The sequence below is a fragment of the Ambystoma mexicanum genome, chromosome 2q, assembly GCF_040938575.1.
Source record: "Ambystoma mexicanum isolate Mex_15411 chromosome 2q, UKY_AmexF1_1, whole genome shotgun sequence".
Taxonomy (NCBI): Eukaryota; Metazoa; Chordata; class Amphibia; order Caudata; family Ambystomatidae; genus Ambystoma; species Ambystoma mexicanum.
Window position 1 is genome coordinate 383,302,218 of NC_090924.1, and position 12,181 is coordinate 383,314,398.

General features: G+C 42.3%; 1 pseudogene; it reads right to left on the reverse strand.

The window, feature by feature from the left end:
• Positions 1-10,651: 10,651 nt before the first annotated feature.
• Positions 10,652-10,825, reverse strand: LOC138570445 (U1 spliceosomal RNA; annotated as a pseudogene).
• Between the last annotated feature and the right edge of the window lie 1,356 nt (positions 10,826-12,181).

Genomic DNA, 12,181 nt, shown 5'->3' on the forward strand with positions numbered 1-12,181 from the left:
ATAAAAGTAGTACCAAACAACACTCTTCAAATAATCAATCAAAACAAAGAAAATACAATAAAAGTAGTACCAGTTTTAATGAAGTGGTTCTTTTAACATTTGTGTACATTTTCATATATTGATCATAATATGATATGGCATTTATAACGCACCTGTACACACGTTTTTATAGGCGAGATGATAGCTGAGCCATTTCAAAATCTGTGAACTGAGATAATTAAATTGAGCATTTTTATTTGCATAGTAAGAACAATAGTGATTTCAGAACTTGCAGAGAAACAATTGTTAGCTTTGGTTCATTGAAAAATGCCTTTACCACTGAACAACTCCCCTGTAATCGGCTGTCTGGCCTTTGAGAAGATAGATGCTCCTGCTTGGAAACTATGCTGCTGTTTAAGGTACATCTCAACCCCTTCCTCATGTATCATCATCTGTCACTTGGTATATTTTACCCGTGGCACTGCTGTACCTCTCAAAGCTCTTGAAGGGCGGTCTATACTCAGAGTTAATGACTGTATTCAGACCATTCTGATTGGGCGAGTAGATGCCAAGACCAAGAAAAAGGGTGGGATTTTACTGTAACTCTTAACCTAGGAAATCCTTTTAAGCCTCAGATTGTGTATAACATTACAATTTATTATAATGCGACTGGTTCCTGACACCTTCGTGCTGTACACCAATTTACACAGCAAGGGCCAGATTATCTAAACTTTGCCCTTGTGCAAAATACATTGGCCAAATATATTTAGTACCAGTTTTCTGCCTAGATAATAATAGAGTTAATACATTGTGATCCAATCTTTATCATCTAAAATGTTGACAGTAGACAAACATGAATCAGACTAAGGCAACATGGAGTAAACATGCACATTATTTATGTTACTTACCAGGTATAGTACAGTAAACATCGGATTCATGTTTGTTCTGATTCAAATGTTTTTAGATGATATAGATTGCTACAGCGACTGTTTGCTACATTCCCTATTATCTATGCAGACACAATGGCGCTAACTGCAATTGCTTGCTTTTTAGAACTAGTGCATTGTTTTCGTTGCTACATAACATAAAAAGCAATTTGTTTACCACATTTTATTTTATGTTAAATGGAAATATAGTAAAAAGAAACAAATGGTCTTCTTCATTTGCACCCATCTCTCCCCCGCCCACCATGAACACATGTTTAAATAATATGGATTGGGCCAGGGCAATCTTAAGCACTTTTGGGGCCCTGGGCACGGACATCTTTGGGTCCCCCTCTACCAAACCAAAGCAATTAAGTGACCAAGAATATCTGACCACCCCTCCCCACCGCCGAGATCACAACCCATAGGTTGATATGCTGCCTCACAGCATTAAAAATAAGCATGTTTACACCCTTTAAGTCCCCTTACCCTCTCAATTCTTGCTCTAATCAGAATGATAAACAAGTATCATTGGAAGGCCAACATTATCAGTCTACAAAGAGGTTACTCTATTCTAGCATAGATACAGGAGACGTTTTTATCAATAGCATCCAGGAAGGTATGCAGCCTGTAGTATGAATGCAGGAAGGTATGTAAAAGGTACATGTAACCCAGAGTAGACAGAAAACTCACATTTGCTGCCTCACAGAACGCAAATGTGCTCAATCATGTACACAGGAGACCAGTCTATTGATTCACCACATGCATCATCTCTAACATCTAGACTTATCGCCCAGGAATAGAGATTAACACCAGCAATACGAGTACATGCTAGGCATCTTAGTAGTTGGCTGTCTTATCAGATTTTGGGTCTGTCGAACTAACCCTTTTTTTAATTGCACGTGCATATTGCAAAATAAACACCTTTCTGTGTTTGGAGCAATGAATAGTATATAAGAAATACCCACTGACCGTCATATATGCATTAATATAAAGGATGCAGACATCTTTCCAGACAATCACTATCAGACTAATTGCTCCTCATCTTACAGACGCGACAGCAACAGGATTAGACCACAATTCCCATCAAACTGGAGAATTACACCCAGACGCCATCACGTCCCAACGTGATGACGTCTCAACAAATAAGCGATCCAAGGTTCCTGGCATCTCTGTGACCATGGCAACCTATGTTGCTTCCAATGCGGGGACGCCGATCGACCGCCGGACTTCAACACTGTGCACACACCACACCGAGATACTTCTCAGTAAGTGAGGGCTATCCCTTCTTTTAAGATCCTCATCATGAGCATGATGGTTTACTGTACGCTGATATTGACGTACATTTTCTCCCCATAGGGCAAAGGAATATCCTTATTACACACAGATAAGAGCTTCTATATCTCCTCGATTTGGCACAGATGGTTCCATACATTAGGTAAGCGATTTTAAAACACACGTTAGCTTGTGCATTTCCATGTACTACCAGCTGGTATTGCTATTACTCTACTTATATATATACACTTTGAAAGTTTAGTCTTTTTGCTTGTTTCATGTACATTACAGGAATCAGGAGAACATCTCCTTATCTACACCAACAATACGCTTGACTTGCACAGAACTGCACACACGATAGAAAGTCTGCACAAAGACCAAGGAAGCATATTTCTTCTTACAAAATGGATGGTTGTTGGCTATATCATTGTTAGTGATGTGTTAACCAGACATACGTGTCACTGTTACTGAATTGCATATTTCTCTGTTTTTAGCATTTAACCCGCCACAAAGGATTTCTGATAAAACACTGTGAGAATTACTTTAATGAAAATGGATTTTATAGCATTCGAGTAAGCACCATTACCTGACAGGTTTGACTCAACATCTGCTGTATTCCTTTCTATTTTTGTGAATTGAAATATGCAAAATAAGAGTAAGAAGGGGTTTTTATAACCTCATGTCTGTTAATATTTTTAGAGCCTACCTCGAAGTAGGACCTTGAGTCCGAAATGCATGGCCCAGGGATTCTGTTGACTACCTTTGAATAAACAAAATTGGATTACTTATTTTGGATAATTTGAGGATCATTGAACTTTCATTCTTTCAACTAGAGACAGAAATTTTGACCACTGATTATACATTTGAAGTAGTATTTACTATGCACCGGGCATCTCCATGCTCAGTGAGAGTTTTACTGAGCAACCCTTGCCCTAGGTTTTACAACACCCCATCTGAACAAACCAATTGCTAGACCTTCCCCATAAGGATGACATGTTTGTTTTTATTGCAACCCCTATATGGTGCAGGTACATTGCTGATAATAGCACCAGTTGTGCTCCAAGACCAAATACATATGCAGGCAGGTTTATAAACTTCAGGCATAGGAAAGGCTCAGCCATCCTTAGAGGAATGTGCTATTCTAATCTTGCATAGGAAAACACATCTCTGCAATGAGTGATTAACACACCAAGCTAACTTCTGAACCATTGTGGCACTCAATTTACCAATATGCATTTCAAATGTGGCTATTGCACATGATCAACATAATTCCTACAGGAAGGAAAGAATTCTACAGGAGTTGTGCCGCAAGGAACACACACAATATATACCACAGTGAACACAGAAAGCATTACATGATGAATTGATCAAGGCAGAATGTACTTGCCAAAACAGACAGGTAATAATTTTAGAGCCTCAGCACCATGCCATCAAATATCACAATGTGTGCTATTTAAGTCTGGTGAACAAAGGAATCTTACTTCTGCAGATCAGCCAGCATTGTGGGGCCCCCTCCAAGGGGGGAGGCCCTGGGCATGTGCCCCTTTTGCCCTCCCATGTTTTGGGCCAAAGCCTCTTTGTGTTATTCTATTTCTTAGAAAGTGCAACGTTGGCGCTAAATTAATTGCACAATGTGGTTAATTTGTGGACATCATTTGGGAGCTCCCAGTGGTCGCATCTGTTGACCTCTGTGCGACCTCGGGCACTGCCGCTGCAGTCCCTGGTCAGGGTTTTCAGAGGCAGTGTCAGTGAAAACGAAAATAAAAAGGGTTCGTAGATCACGTTTTTTTTCTTCAGAAATCACTCTGAACGTTGACTCTCTCTACATACGAGAAACCAAACTTCAGAGTGAATTCAGAAAATAAAACGTGCTTTAAGACGAGCACCTTTCAACTTGTACATTTGTGAAAGTTTCAAGGCGAGCAACACAACAAAGCACCTTGTGAAAGATGTGTTTATATTAATGACATCTACTGAGTTGAGATGCAAAAAATTAAGTTTGCTTTAACGTGGCATTGCCAATGTTCTTACAATCATGCATAGTAACCTTCTGGAAGATTGAGATAATACATCTCCATTTCTAACAGAGTGATTTACACAAATGTGTTTATTGTGTTAAAGTTCTGAAAGTACAGTGGGTGCATTCTGGGACTTTAAACTACAGCCATATTAGTTTGGCTTAACATGTTGCTTTACGGATTTACATGCTGTCATTAAAGCTGCTTTCCTATGCAATTTGTATATTTTGTAAGCAAACTCATTAAGATTTTTTTTTTGTAGGCTTTTGCATCCAAAACATAAATATTTGCACCAAGAAGTACTTGGAAGGTATGTGGTCAAGTGACTAAATTGCAGAGTGGGTTAACATCTCTGATTCATTCTTCAGCCAGAGTGTATGATCCTGTGCAAATAATGTCATTTCACTCTGACCAAAATGAAAATATTTGAATGCTTATAAGTGATTAGGTTCACACCTTTAATGAGTTTAGGGACACAATGGTCTGCCCTGGTTCTCCTCTTTTAGTGACCCCAACGTCTGTCACTTAGAACTGCATTATTGTTGCATTGGTCCAACCCCAGTCCCATATCACTTGAATTGACAGGCAGATATATATCAGCAAGTCAGTACACCGGGGAAGAGATTACAGAAATTGTGCACGGGTGCAATTGCAAAGTTTGCACGCTATTAGCACTAGGGCAAAGTTTGCTCGATTTGTAAAAACAATGGGATACATTAAAAGCCATTGCACCTCGACAAGTGCAGTTTGGCATATTAAAAGCACCAGGGCTAAAATTGCGCTACTGCTAAAAAGATACATTTCAGATGCCCTTTTGCATCAGTGCATCGTTTCCCCTAGTGCTAATACAATTCTGTATTAGCACTAGGGCAAACTTTGCCCTGGTGCAAAAATGTAGTGAAAATGCATATTTTTTGCACTTGGCCAATTTTCGCCCCGGTGCTTTTAATATGCCAAACTGCACTTGTCGAGGTGCAATGGTTTTTAATGTTTCCCACTGTTTTTAAAAATAGGGCAAACTTTGCCCTAATGCTAATACCGGGAAAACTTTGCACTTGCACCAGTGCACAGTTTCTGTACACTGGCCCCAGAGAGTCAAGTAGAGAAGACTAACTGTGGCAGAACCAAAAATAAAATGTCTCTCCGTTGCTGTTTGTCACAGAAGTTGGTTTGGCCATCTGGGGTACCTCCCCACACAAGAATAACTGAAACTCTATCCTATGTGCTTTTATGCTGTTATTGCATATGTTATTGTACACCATTTTCCATTTTCCCACTTTCTAGGAGCGTCGGGATCTGCAAGAGATAGGATTGCTAATGCAGTAACAGGGGGATGAGGCCATGATTGGTTTGTTACATCACTGATGTGTGCATATCTGAAAAGATCTGGACTTTTTTGCAGTGAAATAGTTGTTTCGTAAGCTGTCTAGAGTAGTGGCTAATGTCTGTTTTGTGTTGCTTACGTACTTGTTTGTGTGATTGTATGTGAATCTGTCAAAGTGCTTTTTGAGGGATGTGGGGAGTTGTGTTTATATCTATCTGGGGTGAATTTGTCTGCTGTTTAGAGACATTGGGTGCAGATACATGCCTTGGGATAGTGTAAGTTCCATTGTGTGAATTGTGTTGTTTTGTGGGATGGGTTAAGTGCCGTGAGGTATGGTCAGTAATAGATGGAGGTAGAATGATTTTCTAATAGGTTATTGTTACATACATTTCTTATTCCAGTGAATGCCATATTTGATTGCATAGACACACCATGCAAGAGTATCAATTCTATGCTTTCAAAGGGCACTCTAAGCAGCAATAGCACGCAGACAATTGAACTGTTTTGTTTCTGGTTGTTAACACTGGTAACTCATCAGGGAGACAAAGACTAAAAGAGAGATGCACCGGAGGAGCAACTCACAAGGGAGCCAAGGACCGAGAGAGAGTGACTCACCAGATTGGCCGAAGAACAGAGGGGCGAAGGAACAAAGCAGTCAAGGGGCAACTGGCCAGAGAGATTTGCTTTTGCCTTAGTTTTACTTAAGTCTAATTTTAGTTTTTGCCATAGCACTGGAATACAGCTAGGAGGGAGATGACATGTGAGTAGGGACACACAGTTTGAGGGTGTTCTTTAGTTATTTACCAACCCATTGTCTGCCCATGGCCATGTTAATCGATATGGCCATTGTCACCCACTAATTGCATTTCCCTGCCCAACACCCATCCCCCGAGATCTCTTTGAGCTAGCTTTATCAATCAGTCAATTCAAGCTTTGGCATGCCAGTGTTATTTTTTAAGTACGCCACACTAGTGTTAAGGGTCATTTAACATCACTTCCTTTGTTGTCATCAGATGTGTAACGTCACTTCCGATACCCCTGTCATTTTGGTGAACTCAAGAGTTAATGTGGCTCTGGGTGTATTAAGCTGCAAAGGTAGCTAGGTTTACACAAAGCTCATTGTACATGTTTATACATAGAGCAATGTGGCCACCCTTGTTGTGCTTGGAGCATGCTGAGCTTTTTGCCTGCTCATCAATAGAGCTGTTAGAAATGCACAGACGGCTGTCACTGCGCCCAGTTTATTTACAGAAACAAAAGGGGATTCCATGGTCTCTGCAATCTATCTCTGTTAAATGCAAGGCAAACACGTCTACACTACAGCCAACACATGTAAGATGTGTTAGGCGCCTGACAGCTCGCCCTTTCAGGGGAACAAATGCTGAGCGATTTCCCTAATTTAGCTTCAATGTAAGATTAGCTCACCTTTTAATGCCCCAATCCTAGGCTTTCGCTGAGCAATTACGATGCCTTGCACAGACACACGCTAGGCAGGCCTGGATGTTGAAAAATGATAGCCCCTTTCTGTCAAGAAGCAATAGATTAAAAAGCTAGTTAAAAATTCATCTAGAAGAAGCAAAGCAGACCAAGCATATCCAAATTAATATTTATAAAGTGAGTCGCTGCTCTGTCTCCATTATTATGCAGCGCGTCTCTGGCCCTGAAGTTAAACAGAACCCGAATGCAAAGCCGTCTGGGGAGGTGTCAGCCTTTGACTGCTAACTGGGTGCAATTGGATCTGCGACACGCAGGGAGGTATCAAACACTTCTACAAGAAGGAAGAGTCACGGATTTCAGCAACACTCTGATCCCTTTATGTTTTAGTGCAGGTGCCTCCAGGGCGCTAGTCTACGTATCACAAGTGCTGTGAACCTGAGGAGAGAGGGTGGAGTCGGCTTCTGGCCAACCGTGCTGTTGGTTACCAGTCAATTAGCTGTCTTCCGTGTGTCACCATCCCTCATTTCAAGCACCCAACACAGCACACAGTGACACGGTCATGAATGTGTCAGAGGGGAACATGGAACCTGCCCAGAAGTGGGAAGAGGAAATAGGGGGAAGGCAGGCAGTCCCTTTTTCCCTCTTCCATGTCATGCATTTAACCAATGCTACCAATCGCTGTTACTCAATGATGCCCAGCACTGTTTCTGGCCAGTGTTTTTTCTTTTCACTTTGGGAAATATTACTACCAGAAAGTACCTGGGAGCTACCAAGAAAACCCAGACTAGAGCCAGGAGAACAGAATCAATAATACAGTGTGAATGGACTGGAAATGTAAAACCAAACTGATCAACACAATTACAGTGGATAATTACATCAAAAAGTACAATGCAGGCCCACAACCATCAGATACTGCAAGCAGAACTGTGCTTTGAATGGGAGTGGGGTGTAGAAGACCTTTAAAGTGTTGCCCTTGTGTGGCACAGTTGATGTATGAAATGTATAGCATGACCAAGGGTAAAGTTACTAACCATGTGATCATTCACGACCATGAGTTAATATGGTCTTGGTATTGAATACTGCGGCTCTGTATTCTCCATGTTCTCTATACAAGTAGCTTGACAAAGATGCTCTTCTTATAGTACTTTCATGCACTTCCACTTTTTTGTGGATTCACACATTGCCTTGCACATTGTTGTGCCTTGTATGGAGACAGGTTAATGAAATATGTTTTTTTGATATATGTGAATAATGTACAAAATTATGGATAAAATGATATGTGTTTTTCATAGTTCACAACTGTATGAGACCTCTCTATGGGAAAAATGAAAACAATGAATGAACATGCCACAAGATGTATTGTCCAGTATTAAAGGAATTAATACATATTGGTGTATGTCTAAGTGACAAACAGGCAGGGTGACATACTCTATGTATTTGTTAGATTTAGCTACTCACCCTGAATTAAGAGAAAGTGTCCTTTCTTTGATAAAACATAGGGATGACCCACATGTAGATTTTGTGTGAGGACATTTACACATCCATAACACACCACAGGGAATTCCAGTGAGTTCTGTAGCCCAATGTTAAATGAATTACAACACATACAATCACTCTCTATTCTCAAAAGTGATGCTGACAAGAACATATCATGAGGGTGGAACCAGGGATGTAATTTCACCAAAATGCCTGGGGTAGAGGAAGGAATATTACATGTATCTGCCCCCGAGTGACATAACAGGACGTGATGTAATTTGTTCCATTCAAGTGACATCACAGAAAGAGATGTCATTTGACCCCGCCACCATGTGCCGTCACTGGAAGTGGCATCCTAAGGAATTATCCCTCATACACTAAGAAAAATATGGTTACAATGTCAATGTAATATACACATATTTAATACAAGAATGGATCATGAAATGTAGCAGAGTGTCAACGCCCATATTATCACAGAAGTGTCTGAACCCAAATGATAAATCCCCTCTTTATGTTGATCCACCCTGTTATTTCAACATGACTACAGAGCAAAATCACATTCTGGGTGGACAGGGGAGGATAGGCGGGTGTAGGGATAAGGGAAAGCCAGGATAGAAGGGGAGAGAGGGAGAATATTTCACCAGAGAAGATCTGTTCTTATACAGCTGTTCTTCCTTCAATGTTCTGATCACAAAACTTAAAATGTAGTTTCTTACCAGATTGACCCCATTTTCTTCTGATTCAAAGAGTTACCTTCAGGATTACCTCTCAGTAAGAAGTGTTGTAGTTGGTCCATGGACTCATTATTCCTGCACAAAGCAGCCAGACATCTCCGTTATTCTTCTCCTTCAGAACCTAGAGCTAAGTTTAAAATGGTTTCATTAGTGCATTGGCAAATTCTGCTACCTGATCATCCTCCTGTATCTATTCAAAGTGCTTAAGAATAAAACATGTCAAGTTCTTATGCATTACTAGTATCACACTCTCACACTTTCAAACAAGTATAATATTTTTCTTTCATGTACACATCCAACCATACAAGGTCTGCAGAATTTTAGTGTGTTACAAAACCTAATTACCAACATTGAACACCTGTTATTCCACTTAGGTGGGACTTATGCATTACTATTCTAGTGCTGCACCTTTACCCAAAATCCGAAAAGGAGAGTACTTGCACTCTGGTTTTCCGATTGAAAGCATTCCATCCAGAACCAGCAAGGTCACCAAAAATCTCAGAGAGCAGCTGTTGCTGACTGACTGTACTGGGTGTTAGGCCCAGCCAATCACAACACTAGTGCGTACATAACTACTATTAGAGGACCATGCAGCGTTCCCGCTCCGGTTTTCCGAATAAAAACATACACGTTCAGCTAGTGTCGACTTTACTCTCTGGACAACAGGTATCCCCATCTGCAAGAGGACTCCCTGGCCCCAAGTGCTGATGGCAGGGATCCGCTATCCCACAGTGGCTGGGGGTCATATTGGGAACAGCACAGCGCTACCTGATATCATAGGGCACAAACGTCTGGGTTTAGGTGCCTGTGCACTTCATCCCACCAGTGAATGCTGTGGACCTGAGCTGCTCAGCACTGGCCATCTTCAATGCAGCAAAAGAAATTCTCCTACAAGACCAGGGGCTCTGTGTTCAACCAACCCTCTTGCACACTTTACTTTTTCTTTCTTTCACCAACAAATCAGGGCTGTGGACCCGAGATGCTCACTGCTGGCCCTCGTGACTGCAAAAGAAATACTGCTACAAGACCAGCGGCCGTGTGTGTAAACAACCTACTTGCACACTTTACTTTTGCTTTTTTACACCAATAAATCAGGGCTGTGGACCTGAGCAGCCCAGCCCTGGCCCTCTTGACTGCAGCAAAAGAAATTCTGTTAAAAGACCAGGGGCTCTGTGTGCAACCAACCTACTGGCACACTTTACGTTTTCTTTCTTTCACCAATAAATCAAGGCTGTGGACCTGAGCTGCTCTGCTTTGTCCCTCTTGACTGCAGCAAAAGAAATTCTGCTACAAGACCAGCGGCTCTGTGCGCAAACAACCTTCTCGCACACAATACGTTTTCTTTCTTTCACCAATAAATCTGAGCTGTGGACCCGAGCTGCTCAGTGCTGGCCCTCTTGACTGCAGCAAAAGAAATTCTGTTACAAGACTGTATGCAACCAACCTACTCACACACTTTACTTTTTCTTTCTTTCACCAATAAATCAGCTGAAAGCATGAACGCAGTCCTCCACTACCAGAAATAATGCAGTTCAGTATCCAGCATTTCGTGTCATTGCAGGGGCCCAGATCAGCAAATCCTATAAGCAATGGATGACCCTAGCTTCACCCTGGAGCTCTACCTTTCCGATCACAGATTCTCCCCTGCCAGGTAAGTATGAGTTGCAAGCATAAGGGCAGGGGCTGAGCCTCTTCTGGTAGCCCCGCTAAGCGAAGGTGAGAGGGCAGGCCCTGACACAGCCCTCCCAGAAGCCCCGATCGTCTGCAGAGCTGTCTGTCCCACGTGTGGGGGGGAAGCTTCAGCAGGCAGAGCCAAGCAGAAGAGGCACATTGTAGCACAGTTCCTTTCTCCCATCAGAGGCCCTGCTCGGCCAGAGATTTGCATACATTAGTCCTGGCCGCAAGCCAGCAGGCCCAGTCAAATAGCAGAAGGGCCCAAGCAGGCCTGTTGCAGTCTGTCCACTGGCCTGTCAGCCCCAGATGGGTCCATGACCCTCATCAGCTGACAAGTTTACCCGCTTAACAAGAGTGGCCACCAGCCCACCACAGTGACCCACAAGTGCACACAAAGCACTGTCTCTAATTCAATTTGCACGCTTGCCGGTAGCCGTGGCGGGCCAGGTGGATATTATAATTCTGCCTTGTACTGGCCCCCGTGCCCAGCCCAACCACTAATTCTTTGACTGCAGGCAGTAGCTAATATTCAATATCATCGATCACTCACCTGAGCAGCTGAGCTCCTATCTCTGCTCAGCGCCGTGCGGGGTCAGGTGTAGGTGTGCACTCAGGCAGCTCACAGACACATTGTGCTCCTCCTGCCTGCAAACAAAATGGAAGGAGCCTGGAGCTAGCCCAACGGCGCGAACGTGCCGTGCGTGTTACTTGGCCATGCCCCCTTGCTCCTGCTTGGAGGATGGGATAGGGGTAGCAGCCAATTGGTCAGGGGTAGCAAGCCAATAGCCAAGGGTAGCACTTTCTACCCAGGGCTACCCCTAAATGACGTCAATGGGTGCAACCCACTAGTATCAAACATTGGCAGTAGTGCTACATCAGACAACCATCATGGTCTAACGTCTAAAAATGATCGGTATATTGCATTCATCCTCTATCACAAATCAGAGATGAAAGAGTTAAGAAGCCGGAGCCTCCAACTTCAAACATTTCTTTTTTTCAGTCCCCTCCTTATCCCTGGTGCTCCACAAGGTATATGTAACCCTGTTTCTAATGCAGGTGACGGAAATCAATCATCAGTATTTATGTGGTATTGTTGAGTGGCCATGTCCTTTGACCATGAACACAAATGTGAATAGGTTTACTAACGATATGCATAGCTTTGGTGTTTAAGTCACAATGCACACAATGTACTGTATTAAAGTGTTCCCAATGACCCACCGGAAATGGTTGGCATCATAAGATACTGCCTTTTACATCTCATATTTACGTTTAACGTTATTGAATGTACAGCCATCTGTGCAACAGACTATATTTATTATATGATATGATATGGCATTTATA